This window comes from Chlorocebus sabaeus, chromosome X (assembly GCF_047675955.1).
Source record: "Chlorocebus sabaeus isolate Y175 chromosome X, mChlSab1.0.hap1, whole genome shotgun sequence".
In the NCBI taxonomy this organism is placed as follows: domain Eukaryota; kingdom Metazoa; phylum Chordata; class Mammalia; order Primates; family Cercopithecidae; genus Chlorocebus; species Chlorocebus sabaeus.
This window is the reverse complement of record NC_132933.1, coordinates 139,594,775-139,614,638: the sequence shown is the minus strand read 5'-3', so window position 1 is coordinate 139,614,638 and position 19,864 is coordinate 139,594,775. Positions and strand designations below refer to the sequence as shown.

At 39.4% G+C, this 19,864-nt stretch overlaps 2 long non-coding RNA genes across 3 annotated transcripts in view; one reads left to right on the top strand and one right to left on the bottom strand.

Annotated features, from left to right (window-relative positions):
- LOC103231609 (uncharacterized) overlaps positions 1 to 10,904 on the bottom strand; it is a 44,981-nt gene extending 34,077 nt beyond the window's left edge. The window contains exon 1 of the long non-coding RNA XR_496957.3: positions 10,608 to 10,904. This is a non-coding gene — a long non-coding RNA (uncharacterized lncRNA). The remainder of the gene's footprint in view (positions 1 to 10,607) is intronic.
- Positions 10,905 to 17,086: 6,182 nt separating this feature from the next.
- Positions 17,087 to 19,346, top strand: LOC103231610 (uncharacterized). Of its 2 annotated transcripts, XR_012091868.1 has the most exons (3): positions 17,087 to 17,175; positions 17,256 to 17,668; positions 17,768 to 19,346. It is a non-coding gene; the product is annotated as an uncharacterized lncRNA (long non-coding RNA). The 2 variants fall into 2 exon arrangements; XR_005236407.2 differs by lacking the exon at positions 17,768 to 19,346 and having other exon boundaries at positions 17,256 to 17,725.
- The last annotated feature ends 518 nt before the right edge of the window (positions 19,347 to 19,864 follow it).

Below are 19,864 nucleotides of genomic sequence, written 5' to 3'. Positions count from 1 at the left end.
GCTGGGATTATAGACTTGAGCCACTGTGCCTGGCCCCACTATAATATTTGTATACACACAAAATACACATGCATGTACACACAGTTCCCCAAAATAAGCAGAGAACAGTCTAAAATCCACATGAAAGAAGAAAATACTCTAATGCAATAGAGGCACAGTTCTGGTGATCCATCAAGCAGAACATGTGCTATCTCAGCTTGAAGGGTCTGCATTGAGTTGCTTCCTCATATCCAGGAATTCTACAAGAATGTAGAATTTTCATCTGTATCAGGGTTTCTCAGGCTCAGCACAATTAACATTTTGGATCAGAAAATTCTTTGTTGTCGGAGCTGTCCTGTGCATTGTAGAATGTTTAGCAGCATGTCTGGCCTCACTCCAGACGTTGCCACATGTCACTGGGGTCAAAAGTCATTACCAGTTGAGAACCACTGATCTATTTTATTAAAGGTCCTCCAAGATAGCTCCTTCCAGAGTAAAGGGAGGATCTCCCTAAGGATAAGTGAATTTATTTAACCAATACATATTAGCATGGATGGGTCTCAGTGATAATGTCGAGTGAACACAGCTAAATTACAGAATGCTTTCTGCAGCATGATACTATTTGTATAAATCTTAAAATCACAAAAACTTGTATATTGCTTATAGAAACATATATACGAAGTAAAATCATAAAACCATCAACATAGAGAATACATATCAATTTAATGAGTATGGCTGCCTCTGAGAAAAGAGGGAAGGAATTAGATTAAGATTACAAAAGAATATTCAACTGAGTTTATAATGTTTTGCTTTTTTAAGAGATATAAAACAAATACTACCCAATGTTGTCATTTTTTCATTCCAGCAAATGCATATATGAATATTATGTTACTCTACAAACTTTACTGTAAATTTGAAAGAAATCCATAATAAGATATGAAAAATGCAGCTTAAATTTCAAATAATGTTCTTCAAAGCTGTTGTCATTAATTTTCCAATCATCTACTGCTTTATATTATTCATACTGCTGCTTGCCTCCATGATTATAGGTAGCTGTGAACTGGCAGTGTTTCATAGAGCAATTTCCTGGCTCCAACTCTAATAGACAGCCATAGTATTAATGCTCTCACCCTGTATTTGTGGAGTGCTTTATCTTTTCCCAGTATTCTTACATCTGTCTTCTCTTTTTATATGCACAATTTCTCTCACCATCAGTCTTAGTGTCAGCTGTATTTGTCATGTATTAATAAATGTATTAAAAAGACTTCTACAAATGCTTTTTCTTTGGCAGCTACCTGAGTTTAGGTTACCCTAGATACCAACCCTGGGAGACTGGATTCTAGTGCAAGCAGTTTATTTAGGAGGTGATCCTACAGAGCTCTGGTAGGGGAAATGTGACAAGGAAGGGAAGAAGGCTAATAAACAGCACATCATAGAGCAGGTTACAGTTGAGGGCAATTGAAGCTCAGTCCTGCCCGTTTGTTTATACATTATGTGGTTTTCATATTATGGCAGAATTGAGTAGTGGTGACAGAGGCCTGAAAAGTCAAAAATAATTTGCTATATGGCCCTTTACAAGAAAAGTTTCTTGATCTCTTCTTTATACCATAAAACTGAAAGAAAAGTTGATATTTTCAAGCGTTTTGAGAGCTTCCAGTATGAGCACATGTGTAAGAAGGAAAATGTCAATTATTACTCATAAAAATTCCATTTTTATGAAGTGGGTTAGGGAAAAAATTGAATTAAGAAGAAAAACCTTTTTCCATAAAAACAAACGTTGGCAATTTGCGCTAAAAAATATATACAGATTCAAGAAGAAATTTGAGACAGTTACATCTCTACTGTGGAATAAATTGTAAACTTCTAGTTTAGACATAGAAAATAGTAATCATTTATTGTGTCAAATCCCAACTGATTAAAAATTATGGTGATAAAGGTCTAAGACTGTGTTTAGGCTTAGTGAAAGAGAGGGCCGTAATTGATAAGGAGTGTCTGAAGTGAGCACAGGAAGGGATAGTGGTGGTCAATAATGAATGCAAAAAATAAGCACAGCTATCTGCCACGAGATGGGAGGAGAAAAAACCAAGAGAGGAAAGGGGACAGTTAGGCTTCCTGCGATCTCAGAAACCTAACAAGGGCTGATAAAAGGCTATTTATACACCAAGCAGGAAAAAACCCTATTATTAACATCTTGCATTAGTGTGGTACATCTGTTAAAAATTAATGAACTAATATTGTACATTATTATTAAATAAAATCTGTAGTTTACCTTAAGATTCACTCTTTGTGTTGTACAGTTCTGTGGGTTTTGATAAATGCATAACATCATGTATCCACCATGATAGTATCATATGGAATAGTTTTGCCACACTAAAATTTTCCTGTACTTTACCTATTTATAGCTTTCTTTCCACCTACCCCCATCCCAATCCCCTGGCAACCACTGAACTTTTGACTGTCTCCATAATTTTGCCTTTTCCAGAATGTCATATAGTTGGAATCATACAGTAGGTAGCCTTTTCAGACTGACTTTTTTTTTCACTTAGGAATATGCTTTTAAGTTTCCTTTGTGTCTTTTTACATCTTAGTAGTTCTTTTTTTTTTTCCATCACTGAATAATATGCCATTATATGGATGTACTAAATTTTGTTTATTCACCTGTTGAAAGACATGTTGTTGTTTCCAGTTTTGGGCAGTTAAACTATTTCTTTTTGTGTGTATTTTGGTAGCTTGTATCTTTCAGGGAATTTGTGTGTTTCATCTAAGTTATCAAATTTGTGGGCATAGAGTTATTCATAATATTCCTTTATTATCCTTTTAATGTCTATGAGATCAGCAGTGATGTCCCCTTTCATTTCTGATATTAGTAATTTGTGTCTTTTTTTTGTCTTGATTAGCCAAGGTAGATGTTTATCAATTTTATTGATCTTTTCTGAGAAGCAGCTTTTGGTTTTGTTGATATTCTTTATTGTTTTCCTGTTTTCAGTTTCATTGATTTGTACTATAGTTTCTGCTACTTCTTGCCTTCGGTTTATATTGCTCTTCTCTAGTTTCCTAAGGTGGAAACTTAGATTGCTGGTTAGATCTTTTTTTTCTAATAATATGCATTCACGGCTATAAATTTCTCTCTAACCACTACTTTTGCTGCATCCAACAAGTTTTGATAAGTTGTATTTTCATTTTCATTTAGTTCAAAATATTTAAAATTTTTCTTGATACTTGACACATATATTTAGAAGTATGCTTAATATTCAAATATTTTGAAAATTTTCAGCTGTCTTTCTGTTATTGATTTCCAACTTAATTCCATTGTGATCTGAGAGCAAACTTTGTGTGATTCTTTTTTAAGTTTGTTAGGATGTTTTATGGCCCAGAATGCATGTTCTGAATGTTGGAAGCTGAATGTTCCATGTGAGCTTGAGAAGAATTTGTATTCTGCTTTGTTGGATGAAGTTTTCTAAATCTACAGATGTCAATTAGATCCAGTTAATTGATGGTGTTCTTCAGTTCAACGATGCCTTACTGATTTTCTGCCCACTATATCTGTCAATTAGTGATAGAGAAGTTTTGAAGTTTCCAACTATAATAATAGACTTGTCTATTTCTCCTTGAAGTTCTATCAGTTTTGCCTCACATATTTTGATGATTTGTTGTTAGGCACATACATGTTAAGGATTGCTATGTCTTCTTGGAGAACTGGCCCCTGTATCATTGTATCATACCCTTCCTTATCCCTGATAATTTTCTGGTCTGCTTTGTCTGAAATTGGTATCGCTACTATAGCTTTCATTTGATTTGTGTTATCATGGTATATCTTTATCCCTTTTAATATAACTGTGTGTTTATATACATACTGGGCTTTTTAAAATATAATAGAAATTATATAGTTGGGTCTTGTTTTTTCTATACACTCTAACAAGTCTCTGCCTTTTAATTGGTGATTTAAGCTATTCACATTGAAAGTGAGTATTGATATAGTTGGATTAGTATCTACAATGCTTGTAACCATTTTCTATTTGTTGCACTTTTTCTTTGTTTCGTTTTTATCGCCCCCCGCCACCCCCATTTTCCTGCCTTCTCTGGTTTTAACTGAGCATTTTATATGAACCCATTTTCTCTCTTCTCTTAGCATATCAATGATACTTCTTTGAAAAAATGTTTTAGTGTTTGTCTTAGAGTTTGCAATATATATTTACAACTAATCTAAATACACTTTCAAATAATACCATAATGCTTCACAGGTAATGCAGATACCTTATAACAAAGCATTTCCAACTACTTTCTTCCATTCCTTGTACCATTGCTGTCATTCATTTCACTCATCCATAGCTATAACTACCCAATACATTGTTGCTATTACTCTTACTTTGAACAGTTATTTATTAGATCAATTTAGAATTTGAAAAATGAAAGATCTTATTTTAACCTTGTTGATTCCCTGCTAATGTTCTTCCTTCCTTTCTTTCTTGCAGATCAGATCTGAATTTCTGACTTATATCAATTTCCTTCTCTCTGAGGAACTTATTTGAATATTTCTTGCAAGGCAAGTCTACTGGCAAAAAATTACCTCAGTTTTTGTCTGAGAAAGTCTTTTTTTCCTCCTTCACTTTAGAAGGATAACTTCACTGGATGAAGAATTTTAAGCTTGTGTTTTTCTTTTATTTTCTTTCAACACTTTCAGTATTTCACTTTATTCTCTTCTTGCTTGCATGGTCCCTGATGAGAAGTCTGATATAATTCTTATCCTTGTTGCTCTATAGGTAATGCTTCCCCCAACTCTCTCATTTCTTTCAAGATTTTCTCTTTGCTTTTGATTTTCTGCAGTTTGAATATGAAATGCCTAGATGTCGATTTTTTGGATCTGTCTTGCTTGGTGTTCTCTAATCTTCCTGGATCTGTGTTTTGATGTGTTTCAATAATTTCAGAAAATTCTGAGCTATTATTACTTCAAATATTTCTTCTGTTCTTCTTTTTCTTTTCCTTTTAGTATTCCCATTTTGTATATATTACACCTTTTGTAATGATTACATAGTTCTTGGATATTTCGTTATTTTTCCCATTCTTTTTTTCTCTTTGCCTTCCAGTTTGGAAAGTTTCTGTTGACCTATTGCCAAGCTCATTAATTCTTTCCCTGGACATTTCCAACCTGCTAATGAGCCTTTAAATACATTCTTCATTTCTGTCACAATGTTTTTTTTATTTCTAGCATTTTCTTTTGATTCTTTCTTAGGGTTTTCATCTCATGCTTCCATTAACCCACCTGTGCCTTCATGCTGTCTATTTTTTCCACTGGGGCTTCATATTAGTCTGTTCTCACACTGCTATCAAAGACATACCTGAGACTGGGTAATTTATAAAGGAAAGAGATTAAGGGACTCACAGTTCCACGTGGCTGGGGAGGCCTCACAATCAAGGCAGAAGACAAAGGAAGACCAAAGGGACTTCTTACATGGCGGCAGGCAAGAGAGGGAGCTTGTGCAGGGGAACTCCTCTTTATAAAACCATAAGATCTCGTGAGACTTATTCACTATCACAAGAACAGCATGAGAAAGGCCCGCCCCCATGATTCAGTTACCTCCCACTGGGTCCCTCCTATGACACATGGGAATTGTGGGAGCTACAATTCAAGATGAGATTTGGGTGGGGACACAGCCAAACCGCATCAGGCTTGTTCTGTTTTGACTACCTGGAGTACTACAATTCAATTCTGGCATTAATGACCTAGAGTTAGTACCAAATTCCACAAGTTAATGGCTCAGTCGTCCACAAGACTGCTTCTTATTCTGGATGCCAGCCACAAGTGCAGTCCCCAGTCCCCAGGCTCCCTGCACTTCTGACTGATTATAAATTTGGGAGTTCCCATAACTACCTCAGTTTTGATAATTCGATATGGCTCAGAACTCACTGAAAGCACACTATGTGTAAAACTCTACATGTAGAGTTTTATTATAAAGTGTACACTTAGGACAAGATCTGGAAGGACTCTGGATGCAAAATTTTCATACTGTCTTCCCGAAGAATCTGAGTGTGTCATCCTCCCCGTACACCAGTATGTTCACCAACCAGAAAACTCCACTGAGTTTCAGTTTCCACAGTTTTTATGTGGAATATGATTACATAGGCATGATTGAATATGCAGTTGGCCACATAATTGAGCCTAGTCTCCAACTCTCTTTTCCATGCAGGTAAAACTGGCCCAAAGTTCCAACCTTCTAACCATGTGTTTGGTATTTCTGGTGTCTGTCTCCCATCCTGAAGCTAATTAGGAGTTTGTCATGAGTCACCTCATTAGCACAACAAATAATTTCTGTCTCTCAGGAAATTCCCAGGATTTTTGAAGTTGTCAGGAACTAAGATCAAAGGCCAGATAAGCTTTTTTTTTTTTTTTTTTTTTAAAGACAGGGTCTTGCTCTGTTGCCCAGGCTGGAGCACAGTAAGGCAGTCTTGGCTCACTGCAACCTCCACCTCTTGGGCTCAAGCAATCCTCCCACCTAAGCCTCCCAAGTAGCTGGGACTGTGGGTACATACCACCATGCCTGGCTAATCGTTTATTTTTTTGTAGAGATGTGGTCTCACTTTGTTGCCCAGGCTGATCTCAAACTCCTGGGCCCAAGTGATCCTCCTGCCTCAGCCTCCCAAAGTGCTGGGATTACAGGTGTGAGCTATCATGCCTGGCCAAATTCTTTATTATACCACAGAGCCCTTAATATATCAATAATAGTTGTTTAAGTTTCTTATCTGATAATTCCAAAATCTGAATATATCTGAGTCAGATACTGATGTTTGCTTTGTCTCTTCAGACTTTTTTTCCTTCCCTTAGCATATCTCATAATTTTTTCTGTTGGAAGTGATCATACTATATCTGGTAATATAAACTGAGTTAATTGGGCTTTTAGTGTAAGGCTTTATGTTGATCTGGCTAGGAGCTAGGCTATGTTTAATGTTAATTGTAACACGTATGTGCCAGAGGCTCCAGTTTTCTATAGTTACCTTTTATTCCCTGCTTCCATGGTGCCTTTAGGTTCCCCTAAGAACTCTTTCTTAAATAGATTATGTCTTTCAGCTCTCTCAGTTGTAATCCACTGTTTTTATACTGGAGCCTTGCTGATATGGTGGTAAGACTTTAAGGAGGGGGGAAGCATTCTATAATCTTATAATTAAATCTCAGTTATTTTTAGTGGGCTTGAGTCCCTGAGCTGTGACCTTCAGCGTTTCTCAGCCTTTTTTTTCCTTATCATTATGTGAGACAGGAAGGCTAGAGGGAACTAGCATTGTCTAGTTGCCCTTCTTCTTGGTCACATAAGACTCTGGTAATTTCCCTTGATGTAACTCTTGCGACAGAGAGCAGAAAAACTCTGGGCTTATTTCAAAACGGCACTTCTTCTTTCGTCTTGCTGAAAGCAAAGGAGATATCTCTCCCATATGAGTTTTACTCTTGGTGGGGCTTCTAGTGGCACAGAAAATCCTGGACTTATTTCAAAATGGCACTTCTTCTTTCCTCTTGCTCAAAGCAGAGATTTATCTCCCATATGATTTTTACTTTTGGTGGGGCACCTAGTGGTAAATCCCACAAAAGTGTGGAGCCTCCTAAAACTGGGCCATCAGGAGTTTTTAAATCTCAAGTTAGTCTGCACTCAGCCTTCAGCAGTTTATCAATTACCATTTAAGTGTTCCTACCAGTTACTGGCTCCAGAAGCCTCTGCTCTCAGTAAACTGTAATTCTTTGTATTTACACATCTCTACAGTTTTGGGGGTGGCAGTTTGTCCTGTGACTTCAGTTATCTGGTAGATCTAAGAAAAGCTGTTGATTGCTAGCTTGTTCAGCATTTTTCTTGTTGTGAGAACAGGAATGTTGACTTCTAAGCTCTTTGCATATCAGAGCTAATCAGGAAGCATGACCGGTATACAACTAGAGGAAGGGTGCTTAAATCTAAGTGGAATTAGCCTATCTGTGGTTCATGGTAATCATGAATATTGATTACGGCCAGACGCCACTGATTCTTCCATTAAACCAGCTTTTCTGCTAGAATTGCAGTCTATGAATATAATACTTTGTTGAGTAGTTAGTAAAACTAAATGCAGTTTTCGAAAGGGGAATCTTTTAGGGAGATATGGCCTTATGGTTTGAACCAGGTATGGCCTTATGGTTTTATTTCCACTGTATCAAATCCCAGTGGCCTTCTCAGTGGCAGAATGGGTTTCTCACAAATTCTCTGCATTGTAGTTGTTAATTCTTAAGTAAAGTTACTCTGGAATGTGCTTTCTTTGGCTTATAAGCAGACCTCCTCTCCACCTTATGAGTTTCCAACTCTTTGCCCTTGAATTAGACACATGTTGGTAGATTGTAGCCTAAGGCCTACTACTTGCTAGTACTTGATAAAATCTTCTCCTTAGGATGAATGGACAGTGGACTAAAGACAATCATTACAACTTTTTAATCAAAGTGGCTGAATCCATAACTATATCTTTCTAAATTAAGCCTGTTTTGTTATGAACTGTCTCTAGATTACCATTGGCATTGTTGTTGGTCGGGTGATTTGGAGAAAATAAAAGAACATCATGATTTTTATTTTTCTTCTTCCTATAATCCAGTGATTCTTAACTAGGGGCAATTTTACTGCTGCAGGGACATTTGGCAATGTCTGGAGACATTTCTAATTGTCACACCTAGAGAAGTGATTGTTATTGGTGTCTTGTGGGTAGAGGCCAGGGATGCTGCTAAACATCCTACAACACACAGGACAGTTTCCGCAACAAAGAATTATCCACAAAAAGTTACCTGGCCCAAACTGTCAATAGAGCTGAGGTAAAGAAGCCCTGCTAGAATCTGAGAAATTAGCCACCGTGGCTTCTTTGTCTATACTAGGATCGTAATGATCTCATTATTTTTATCTCTTTATTAATTTTTGTATTACAAAGATAATGTTTTTTCTCTGGACTATTTTCTCATTTGACCAAAGAAGTTAGTCTTGAAATCCTGCCCCACAAAGCTTACAGGTCAATAATTCACAGTATAATCTCCTTATTGGAGTGGAGGCCTATGGGTGCTGGAGTCCTAAGAGTTAAACACCGTTGCACAATTATAGTGTGTTTAGTGTGCAGCTTATACAAACAAAAATATTATCTGTACCTTTAATTTATAGTTTACTTGTGTTATAGTAATAATACAGAGCAAATCTTGTATTATAGTAATAATACAAGGAAACTACAAATTAAAGGTACAGATAAAATTTTGAAAATAGCCGTAGTAGAAGAATGAGAACCAGCCTCTTTTGACCTACCGAGCTTCACATATGGTTTACAGATGTTCTCCCGTTTCATCCTCATAATAGCCTCACCAGACAACCTTGTTCTTGTCAAATAAAAAGTCAAGAAGAGAACAGAATGATACTTTGAAGATAGTTTTATCCTGTTCCTGTTAATAAGTCAAATGTGTGCCTTGTATAAATTTACAACCTACACAATGTCTACAGAGAAATATAAAAATCACTCATTATTATACTATCAGAGATAACTGTTTAGTGTATTTCTTTGCTACTTATTTTTTTTGCATGTAAATGCATTTTAAATGTAATTACATTTATTCTGTGTACATCACTTTTATCTTTTCCCCTCCCCTCAATATCATTTCATGGGCATTTTAGGAGGTCAGTTGATATTTTCTTTCTTTTTCAGATTTGATAAGCTAATTTTTTTTTTCAATAGATTTTTGGGGAACAGATGGTGGTTGGTTACATGAGTAAGTTCTTTAGTGGTGATTTCTGAGATTTTGGTGTACCCATTACCCAAGCAGCATACACTTGAGTTGATATTTGATATTTTCTAAAGTATGATATTTAATGATTTTAAATACTTCGTCATATGACTACTTCATATGTTTAATCATTCCCCTTGATAAGTAGCAACATTTTTCTGTACGAAAGAAACAAACCAAAAAACAAACAAAAAAAAGAGAAGAAAAGTTCCTGAAACACACTGGTATATCGAAACAACAAAATTCAACAACAAAAACAAAAAGTCCCACAAGCCATGTGATAAACAAACCACAAATCTTTGACTTCTCATCATACCTAAAAATACTGGGCTTTGTAAATATCCATTAAATTACATACAAATCCGTGTATGCAGATATTGATATTTTTCACTGTGCCCAGAAAATTTGATTGTTGTAGTGTCTGCTTCTAAAAACGGGTAAGATATAATAGTGTTTCATATTTAAGATAAATAGTATAGCTTAGAAGTGGAAGCCTGTTTCGGGGGTGGTTGATTTTCTTTTTAAGTACAAAAATAGTAATTTTAGTATCAATCCCAGGAGTTCCAAGCTTATATAAAATAAAATAATTGTTATTAATATCTATACTGGTATATATAGGATATATGTTATATAATACAGTTGACCCTTGAACAACATGAGTGTTAGGAATACTGGCTCCCACACAGCTGAAAATCTGTGTAACTTTTGACTCACCCCAAATTTATCTAATATCCTACTGTTGACTGGAAGCCTAACTGGTAACATAAACAGTTGGTTAACACATATTTTGCATGTTATATGTATTATACACTGTATTCTTACAATAAAGTAAGCTAGAAAAAAGAAAATCATAAGGAAGAAAAAATATATTTACCATTCATTATGTGGAAGTGGCTCATGATAAAGGTCTTCATCCTCGCTGTCTTTGTGTTAAGTAGGCAAAGGAAAAGGAGGAAGAGGATAGGTTGATCTTGCTGTCTTAGGGTGGCAGAGGCAGGAGGAAATCTGCATAAAAGTGGACCTGCATAGCAACCCATGTTCTTCAAGTGTCCACTGCATATAGTTATGTAGTATTGCAGTTATATCCAGACATAATAGGCAAGACGTGAGACATAAAATATAGTATTAATTTTGGAAGTCATCTAAATCATGCTCTGAGGGAAGGTACAAGGCTACTAGAGGCAAAGGGCCTTGCTCAGTCAGGGTGTGGCATAACTGGAAGCCCAAATGCCAGACTTTGTCCTCTGCTTAGCCTCAACCAGAGGTCAGATGTCTTTTGTTGCCAGATGTTGATAAACACAGAGAGGCAAAGGCAAGCTCTTCAGTTACCTTATCACCACTTTACTAATACATGTGACTGCAAAACATTGTCTTCATTTAAGTCAGAATATAAAGGAAAAGCCCCTAATGAATATGATTTCATGAGTTTTGGACATAAAAACTCACTTGGTAGCACATTATAATTTTAAATCACATTTAATTCCCTGCCAGCCAGGAAATAATTCCATGGGAAGTCAATCAATGAAAGTTAACAAGATCATTACTAGCAAAACAGGTAATATTTTTCATTTTCAAATAGTAAAGGGTTGGGTTTGATGAGAAGTAGATATAGGAGACAGAGCAGCATTCTCAGGTGTTGTTCGTGCCCCTGCCATTGTTTTAATTGTGGCCGCAATATTGTTTCTCATGGCTGATGGTTGACTTTGGTGAGTAGAAGTAGGTAGTAGCTAAGAATGATCATGAAAAAATAGAACATTTTCTTTAAAAAGGAAAAATTGCCTAATGGTGTATCAGTTTTGTATTTACAATCACCATAGTACATTTAGGTTATTGGTATTCTTTTACGAGGAAAGGCTGGGGAAAAGTGGAGTGGCAAAGAGAAATAAAGAAGTATTAATTGGAAACCACCTCAAACATGAAAAAAATAGCTTTTATTTATTTCATTCTGCATCTGCTAGTCTCTGGGCAATCTAAAAAAACAGTCATCAGAATTATAGCCACATGGTGATTTTTTTTCTTCTCCAGAATTACAAGAAAATTGGCTCCCACACTGTGGAACTAAAAAGAGGGGCTATAGGGTGCTGCTTCTCTCTCTTGACATTTTACTTGGTTTTCAAAGGAATTCGTGACTAAGAATCTCATGAAATCTAAATGCGGTCACTGATGGAAATTTAGGTTTTCACAAAGAGCGCAGAAAGAAATTTACATGGCAAAAAAAAAAAAGAAAAAATTTGCTCTGGCAAATGGGTAAGGTAAGGATGTGTGTGTGTGTGTGTGGTGTATATATGTACACATCATATGCATATATCAGTGAGTATGTATATCTCAATGATTTTCATTTGCTAGGTGTAATAATACATTTAATTTTTAAAATATGAGTTTTTTTCAGCAGTTGTATAAAAATAATTACTTAATTATTGTTTTTCTTTTTCAGCAAGCTTATGAACTTTGGACATATTGAGATTATGTAAGTCCTTGGACAGCATTAATATAATATTATCTAATTTGTATTAAAAGTGTTTACCCATTTTGTTCATTAAGTATAAATATTTGGAAAGATGATAGATTTTAAAACATATAGGGAGCGAACTGACACGTTCATCCACAAAAGTCACATCAAGTTATGAAAAATGAGAAGATTGAGGTGTCACTATTCAGTAGTACTTTTTTGTTTGTTTATTACTTTATTCATCAGCACATCCAGGAGAGCTTAATAACTGGCTCTCCTAAAATAAAAACCCTAGTTGGTACTCCCACCATGGCCAATTTTAAGGACAAGGAACACTAAGTTACAAGGAAATGACAATAATCAGTTCTCATTAGATGGTAAGGACAGGCATGAACACTGTGCTACAGCTAACCAGGAGAAAAAGGAATGTTACGGAACTTAAACTGCTTAGAATGTTGATATAATAAAGGGGGATGAGGACAGAACAAGCACTGAGGCTCGTGAGCTAGGCAGAAGTCAGAGTGGGAGGAGCCTTGAGGTCTCTCCAGGAGATTCAGGGACCATAGGATTTGGTAGTGATTCAGGTACGAAATGATCATGGCCCTCATCATTGTAATGACTGTAGTATTTTGAAGGAATTCAAAAAATAGATGATGGACATGTCCCTAATCGTGATAGTGCCCATGTGATTTTATAGCTATAGAGTGAAAAGATGACAGTGACCATATCCAGGGTAATGTCTGTGGGAATTTGTGAATATCCAGGTAAGAAATGAGTGTTTCTACTTAGGAAGTGAACATGGGATACTGAAGTTATAAAGGTAAGAAATGATGATAAACCTAACAGTGGGGGTGAGCATGGTGTTTTCTAGATATCCAGATAAGAGAGGATGATGGCCCTAACTCAAGTACCAAAATTGGATTTCCTCAGGTAAGCACATAGGAGCTGAAGATGTTTCTTACCACGTTAGTGAACATGGCATTTTGTGCTATTCCAGACATGATGGCGAACCTAACCACAAAGTGACCATGAGACTGTCAGGGGTCTAGTAAAGACATGATGGTGCCCTTAACTGTGAAGGTTACGATGAAATTTGTAGGTCTGTAATTAAGAGATGATGGTGATGATAACCACAGTAATGAGCAGGGGATTTTGCAAGTAACCAGGTAAGAGATGATGGTATCTCTAAAAACATGGTGACCGTGGAATTTTGAGGATATCCAATCAAGGAATAATGTGTTACTAGAAACGGTAGTACCAAGGTATTTTGCAGTTACCCTGGAAAGAAATGATGTGTCCTTAGGAATGGCATTTAATCTGGATAATTTGTACGTCTCCATGTATGGTAGGCTTCTCTAAATCTGGTAGATCTCATGGGCTTCTGTAGGCATCCACATGAGAGATGACGTGACACAAATTGTAACCAGTTGCCACCATTGTAACCAAGGTGTTTTATAAGTATCCAGCTTAAAACTGTAGCTTTATTTATTTCTTGGATGTAAGACTTTCGTGTTACCTATCGTTTTCTTTCTTTTTGAGACAGAGTCTGGCTGAGGTCAGTGCTAATGTGGGCCTAAACCACAGCCCGCACTGTGGGACTGTCACAGAGACCCAGTTCAGTGATGATGTGTCCCTACAGGCCTTCCCATCGTTACTTCCTTCACACGTATTCAGGTGAGAAATGATTGAGTCTTGTCTGGTAAGTGATGGTGGTGTAGGCCTCCCTGTTGTTCCCCTGATTTAGCTTCAGGTATCCCGGTCAGAAATGATAAGAGTCCCTGACATACTCGAAACCATGAGTTTTCCCTCTGCATATTTCAGAGACAATGCCTAACCCTATGAGCGCACTGGGAATGCAAATACCAGGTAATCATCCGGCATTCACAGCCACAGCAGTGACTGTGATCATTTTGCTGGTGTCCTGTAGAGAGAAATGCTGTCTTCTGGGACCACTGCCCTGAGTTTGGGGGTCCCTGCCAGCATCCAGGTAAGAGTCATTGAATGATGGATGTGAGCATCATGATTTGCAGGTGTCCTGGTAGAACACCTTGTGTGTTTCTTGGCTAACTCCAACCTCAGCCTCCTGTGTTCAAGTGATTCTCCTGCCTCAGCCTCCCATGTTGCTGAGATTACACATGTGTGCCACCACCCCTGACTAATTTTTGTATTACTAGTAGAGAAGGAGTTTCACCTTGTTGGGCAGGCTGGTCTCGAACTCCAGACCTCAGGTGATCCACCTGCTTCAGCCCCCAAGGTGCTGGGATTACAAACGTGAGCCACCACTCCAGGCCCCTTGTGTGTTTCAGAGGCATATGTCTCAGTGTAGGTTTTCCAGGCTCCCAGGAGAAAATCCCTACAAACAGGAGTCACGATCAGGAGACATGTCTGTTATCTGGGTAAGTGATGGTGTGCATGGTAAACTCACCACAGACCAGGTAATCTCCACATATCTAGGTAAGTGAGGTTCCTTTGCCTGAACTGTTTACCATGTGATGGGTTAACAGCTAATTTGGAAAGAAAGGGGAGTGGCCCCCCATTTGCCTCGCTATGTGATCCTGTTCATTTCTGTCCTGAAGAGAAAGTATGATGTATGTGCTCTGTCAGTGCTGATCGATTTGAACGTATCCAGGACTCACGTGGCACTGTGCATCACAGGAGTAACTGCGGTGGATTTACAGGGAAGCCAGGCAAGGAAAATGGCGTGTCCTATGATGGCCTAGACCTTGGAGGGCCCACAGGCATCCAGGGACATTTTTGGCTCCCACAGTGGTGATAGTGAGCAAGTAGTTTGCAGGGTCCTGGTGGATAAGCTGTGTCCGTAGACTCATTGGTCACACATGTGATTTCAGGTTCAGGCAGGCAGAAGTCAGAGTGTGAGGACAGCCTTGAGGTCTCTACAGGAGATTCAGGGTCCATAGGATTTGGTAGGGATTCAGGTACGAGGTGATCATGGCTGTCATCATTGTAGTGTCCATGGTATTTTGATGGAATCTAAGAAACAGATGATGGACATGTCCCTAATCACGATAAGAAATGAGGGTTTCTACTTAGGAAGTGAACATGGGGATCCTACAATGGTAAGAAATGATGATAAACCTAACCGTGGGGTTGACCATGGTATTTTCTAGATACTCAGATAAGTGAGGGTGGTGACCCTAACTCAAGTACCAAAATTGAGTTTCCTCACTTAGGCACGTAGGAGCTGGTGATGTGCCTTCGCGTGTTAGTGAAATCAGAGCATGAGAACAGCCTTGAAGTCTCTCCAGGAGATTGAGGGTCCATAGGATTTGGTAGGGATTCAGGTACAAGATGATCATGGCTGTCATCATTGTAGTGATTTTGAAGGAATCCAAGAAACAGATGATGGATATGTCTCTAACCATGGTAGTGCCATAGGATTTTATAGCTATGGAGTGAAAATATGACAGTGACCGTATCCAGGGCAATGTTTGTGAGATTTTTAAAATATCCAGGCAAGAAATGAGTGTTTTTACTTAGGAAGTGAACATGGGATACTGAAGTTATAACGGTAAGAAACGATGATAAACCTAACTGTGGAGGTGAGCATGGTATTTTCTAGATATCCAGGTAGGTGTGGATGGAGGCCCTAACTTGAGTACCAAAATTGGGTTTCTTGAGGTAGGCACGTACGAGCTGACGATGGCCCTTCCCACGTTAGTGAACGTGGCATTTGGTAGTATTCCAGATAAGATGGTGAACCTAAACCCAAAATGACCATGAGATTGTCAGCTGCTTACTAAATAGATGATGGTCCCCATAACCATGAAGATTATGATGAAATTGTATTGGTCAGTAATTAAGAGATGGCAGTGCTCCTAACCACGGTAGTGAACAAGGGACTTTGCAAGTCACCAGGTAAGAGACGATGGTGTCTCTAAAAATGTGACCATGGGATTATGCAGATTCCAATGAAGGAATAATGTGTTACTAGAAATGGTAGTACCAAGGTATTTTACAGTTCTGGAAAGAAATGTTGTGTCCCTAGCAATGGCATTTAATTTGGGTAATTTGTAGGTCACCATGTATGGTAGATTTTTCTGAATCTGGTAGATCTCATGGACTTCTGTAGGTATCCACATGAGAGATGTGTCACAAATTGTAAGCAATTGCCGCTATTGTTACCAAGGTATTTTGTAAGTATCCAGCTAAGAGCGCCAGCGTTATGTATTGGTTGGATGTAAGACTTTAATGATATCTCTTTCTTTCGTTTTTGAGTCTGGCTGAGGTAAGTGCTGATGTGGGCCTAAACCACAGTCCGCTTCGTGGGACTGTCACAGAGACCCAGTTCTATGATGACTTGTCCCTACATGCCTTACAGCCATGATTTCTTTCACAATTATTCAGGTGAGAAATGATTGTATCCTCACTGATCCCAGATAGGCTGGGCTTTCCCATTTCTGTTTCATAGAAAGTGTCTGCCTAACCCTGTGAGTGTGGAAGGATTACAGGGAGCCAGATATTTATCACTGTTACCCCACCCCTGTGCTGCCCCTAGGATTTGTAGAGGTGTCTAGTCAAGAAACGGTGGTTTGCCGCTATCAGGGTTGACCTAGGATTACTGCAAGTATCCAGGTCGAGTGGGTGTGTCCCATAAAGCTGGAATTACTCAAGGTTCTTTGCAGGAGTCCTGGTGGAAAACCTTGTGTCCTTCTACATATGTGTCTTCATGCCTATTGCTGTTCAGCCTTCCTGTTGCTGTGATTTCGCTTCAGGCGTCCTAGGAAGAAATGGTAAGACTCCCTGGCATACTAGAAACCGTGAGTTTACCCTGTGCATATTTCAGAGACAATGCCTAACCCCATGTTCGTAGTGGACCTGTAAGTACCTGGTAATTATCTGGTGTTCCTTCCCACAGCAGTGACTGTGGACATTTTGCAGGTGTCCTGTAGAGAGAACTGCTGTCTTCTGGGACCACAGCCCTGAGCTTGGGGGGCCCTGTCAGCTTCGAGGCAAGAGTCCTTCAATGATAGATGTGAGCATCGTGATGTGCAGGTGTCCTGGTAGAACATCTTGTGTGTTTCTGAGGCATATATCTGAGTATATGTTTTCCAGATTCCCAGAAGAAAATCCTGAAGAATGGGACTCATGAACAGGGAATGTGTCTGCTGTCTGGGTAAGTGATTGTGTGCACCATAAACTCATCACAGACAACCTGATCTTCACATTGGTAGGTCAGTGAGGTTCTTTTCCCTGAACGGTTTACCACGTGATGGGTTTAGGGGTATTCCGGTAAGAAAGGGTAGCGGCTCCTTGTTCTCATTGCCATGTGATCCCATTGTTTTCTGTCCTGGAGAGAACGTATGAGGTATGTACCCTGTGAGTGCTGATCGATTGGCACGTACCCAGGGAACTCCAGTGGCACTGTGCATCACAGGAGTAACTAAGGTGAATTTGCAGAGAAGACAACCAGAGAAAATGATGTGTCCTACGATGGCCTACCCCTTGGAGGGACCACAAGCATCCAGGTAGATTTTTGGCCCCCACAACACTGTTAGTGAGCGGGTGGTTTTCTGGGTTCTGCTGGAAAAGCTGTGTCTGTAGGCAGATTTCACATTCCCTTCCAGAGGTCAAGGGAACCCTCATTATGCTCGAGCAGGGGAACTCTGCCTGTATCCAGAGAGGAGACAGTATGGGCATAAGCAGGCCAGGGATGATCCAATCTTCTGATACACAGGTAATCACCAATGGCATTCCTACTATTTTTCCTGTCCTGCTGTGGGTTTTCTTGGCTCATTTTCTGTTCTTTATTTTATGCAGTAATTCAGTTAAGAAACAATGCTTTGCCAACCAAGGCTAATAAGCATTTGTCCTTGCTATGTTCGACTTGAGGATAATGTGCCTTGAACCTGAGTCCGTGTTGACTGCGGTAGATGCGGGTGTCCAGGTGAATTATCCTACTCTACCAGACCACAGGATGGAATGATAGTTCTGACACATCATCAGTCCAGAGCTGATAGTGGCGCCAACAGTGGGGTGGAAGTTGGAGTTCTGCCAGGATCTAGGTAAGGTTCCTAGATGACAGCAGTGACCAGCCTGTGTGATGCGTGTCTTTTTCGTCTTTCAGGTATGCCAAGTGGCATCCTGGAAAACACCTGTCAGATGCGTTTCTTCTGCTGCTGCTAGTCATGAGATCAAGGTGGGTCTGAGAATGGCCATTCGGAGGCCCTGGATAGTAACCGGGTAATGGATGACATGAGTGCTATGCCAATACAGACCACCTGAACTTCAGATTTCCTGGACAAAGAGGGCACTGTCCTTGACACAGTGTTTTCCCATGGTTTCCTGCAGGTGTCCCATAAAGTCCTCTTCCTGTAGAGAGGTAAGAGATGTTGTGGCATTACCTCATGAAAGGCACTCTGAATTTCCTGCATGTAGATAATTAATGATGGTTTGAGTCTGGTAGAGTAACCTTGTGTTTGGCATATGTGTCATTGGGAAAAGATAATTAGTGATTCCCAATGCCAGTGAGCATGAGATTTTACTGTTTGCTTATTCAAAGGTAAGGGTTTGTGTGTGTGTGTGTGTGTGTGTGCAAATTTGACTCTCCATGTGATAAACGGATATGCCAGTGCTCAGGTAGTTGATCATATTGTCTGTCACCCCGATGTGGACCGTGCTGTTTCTCCAGGTATGCCTCGTAGGCTCTGGCTTAGATATCTTCAGTTATCTGGGTAACCTGGATGAGTTGTGAAATGATACCAATGAACAAGCATATTTGTGGGTGTCCTCGTAGCATAGGTTGTGGACCAAGCAGAGTTTCCCCAGTATGTCTTTCAGATGAATGTCCGGACATCACAGCAGGCCTTTCAAAGCTAGGTAACGTGGGGCATTGCTGGCTGAGGTAAGTGCTGACACAGGCCTAAATCGCAGCCCACAGTGTCGTACTGTCACAGAGGCTTAGTTCAGTGATGGTGTGTCCCTACACATCTTCCCGCCGTGATTTCTTACAGTAAGTGATGGTGTGTGCGGTAAACTCACCATAGACCAGGTGATCTCCATGTATCTAGGTTAGTGAGGTTCCCTTGCCTGAATGGTTTACCATGTGATGGGTAAACAGCTATTATTATAAGAAAGGGAAGCGGCTTCCCGTCTCCTCGCCATGTGATCTTTTTCATTTCTGTCCCGGTGAGAATGTATACTGTATGTGCTTTGTAAGTGCTGATTGGCAGGAGCCCAGGGAACTCACGTGACATTGTGCATCACAAAAGTGACTGCAGTGGATTTGCAGGGAAGCCGGCCAGGGAAAATGGCGTGTCCTATGATGGCCTAGACCTTGGAGGGCCCACAAGCATGCAGGTACATTTCTGGTTCCCATAATGATGTTAGCGTGCAGGCAGTTTGTAGGGTATTGGTGGAGGAGCTGTGTCCATAGACCCGTTGGTCACCCGTTGGTTTCAGGTTCAGGCAGGCAGAAGTCAGAGTGTGAGGACAGCCTTGAGGTCTCTCCAGGAGATTCAGGGTCCATAGGATTTGGTACAGATTCAGGTATGAGATGATGATGGCCCTTATCACCATGGTATTTTGAAGGAATCCAAGAAACAGATGATGGACCTGTCTCATACTAACCATGGTAGTGCCCATGGGATTTTGTAACTACAGAGTGAAAAGATGACAGAGGCCATATACCTGAGAATGTCCATGTGATGTTTGTAAATATCCAG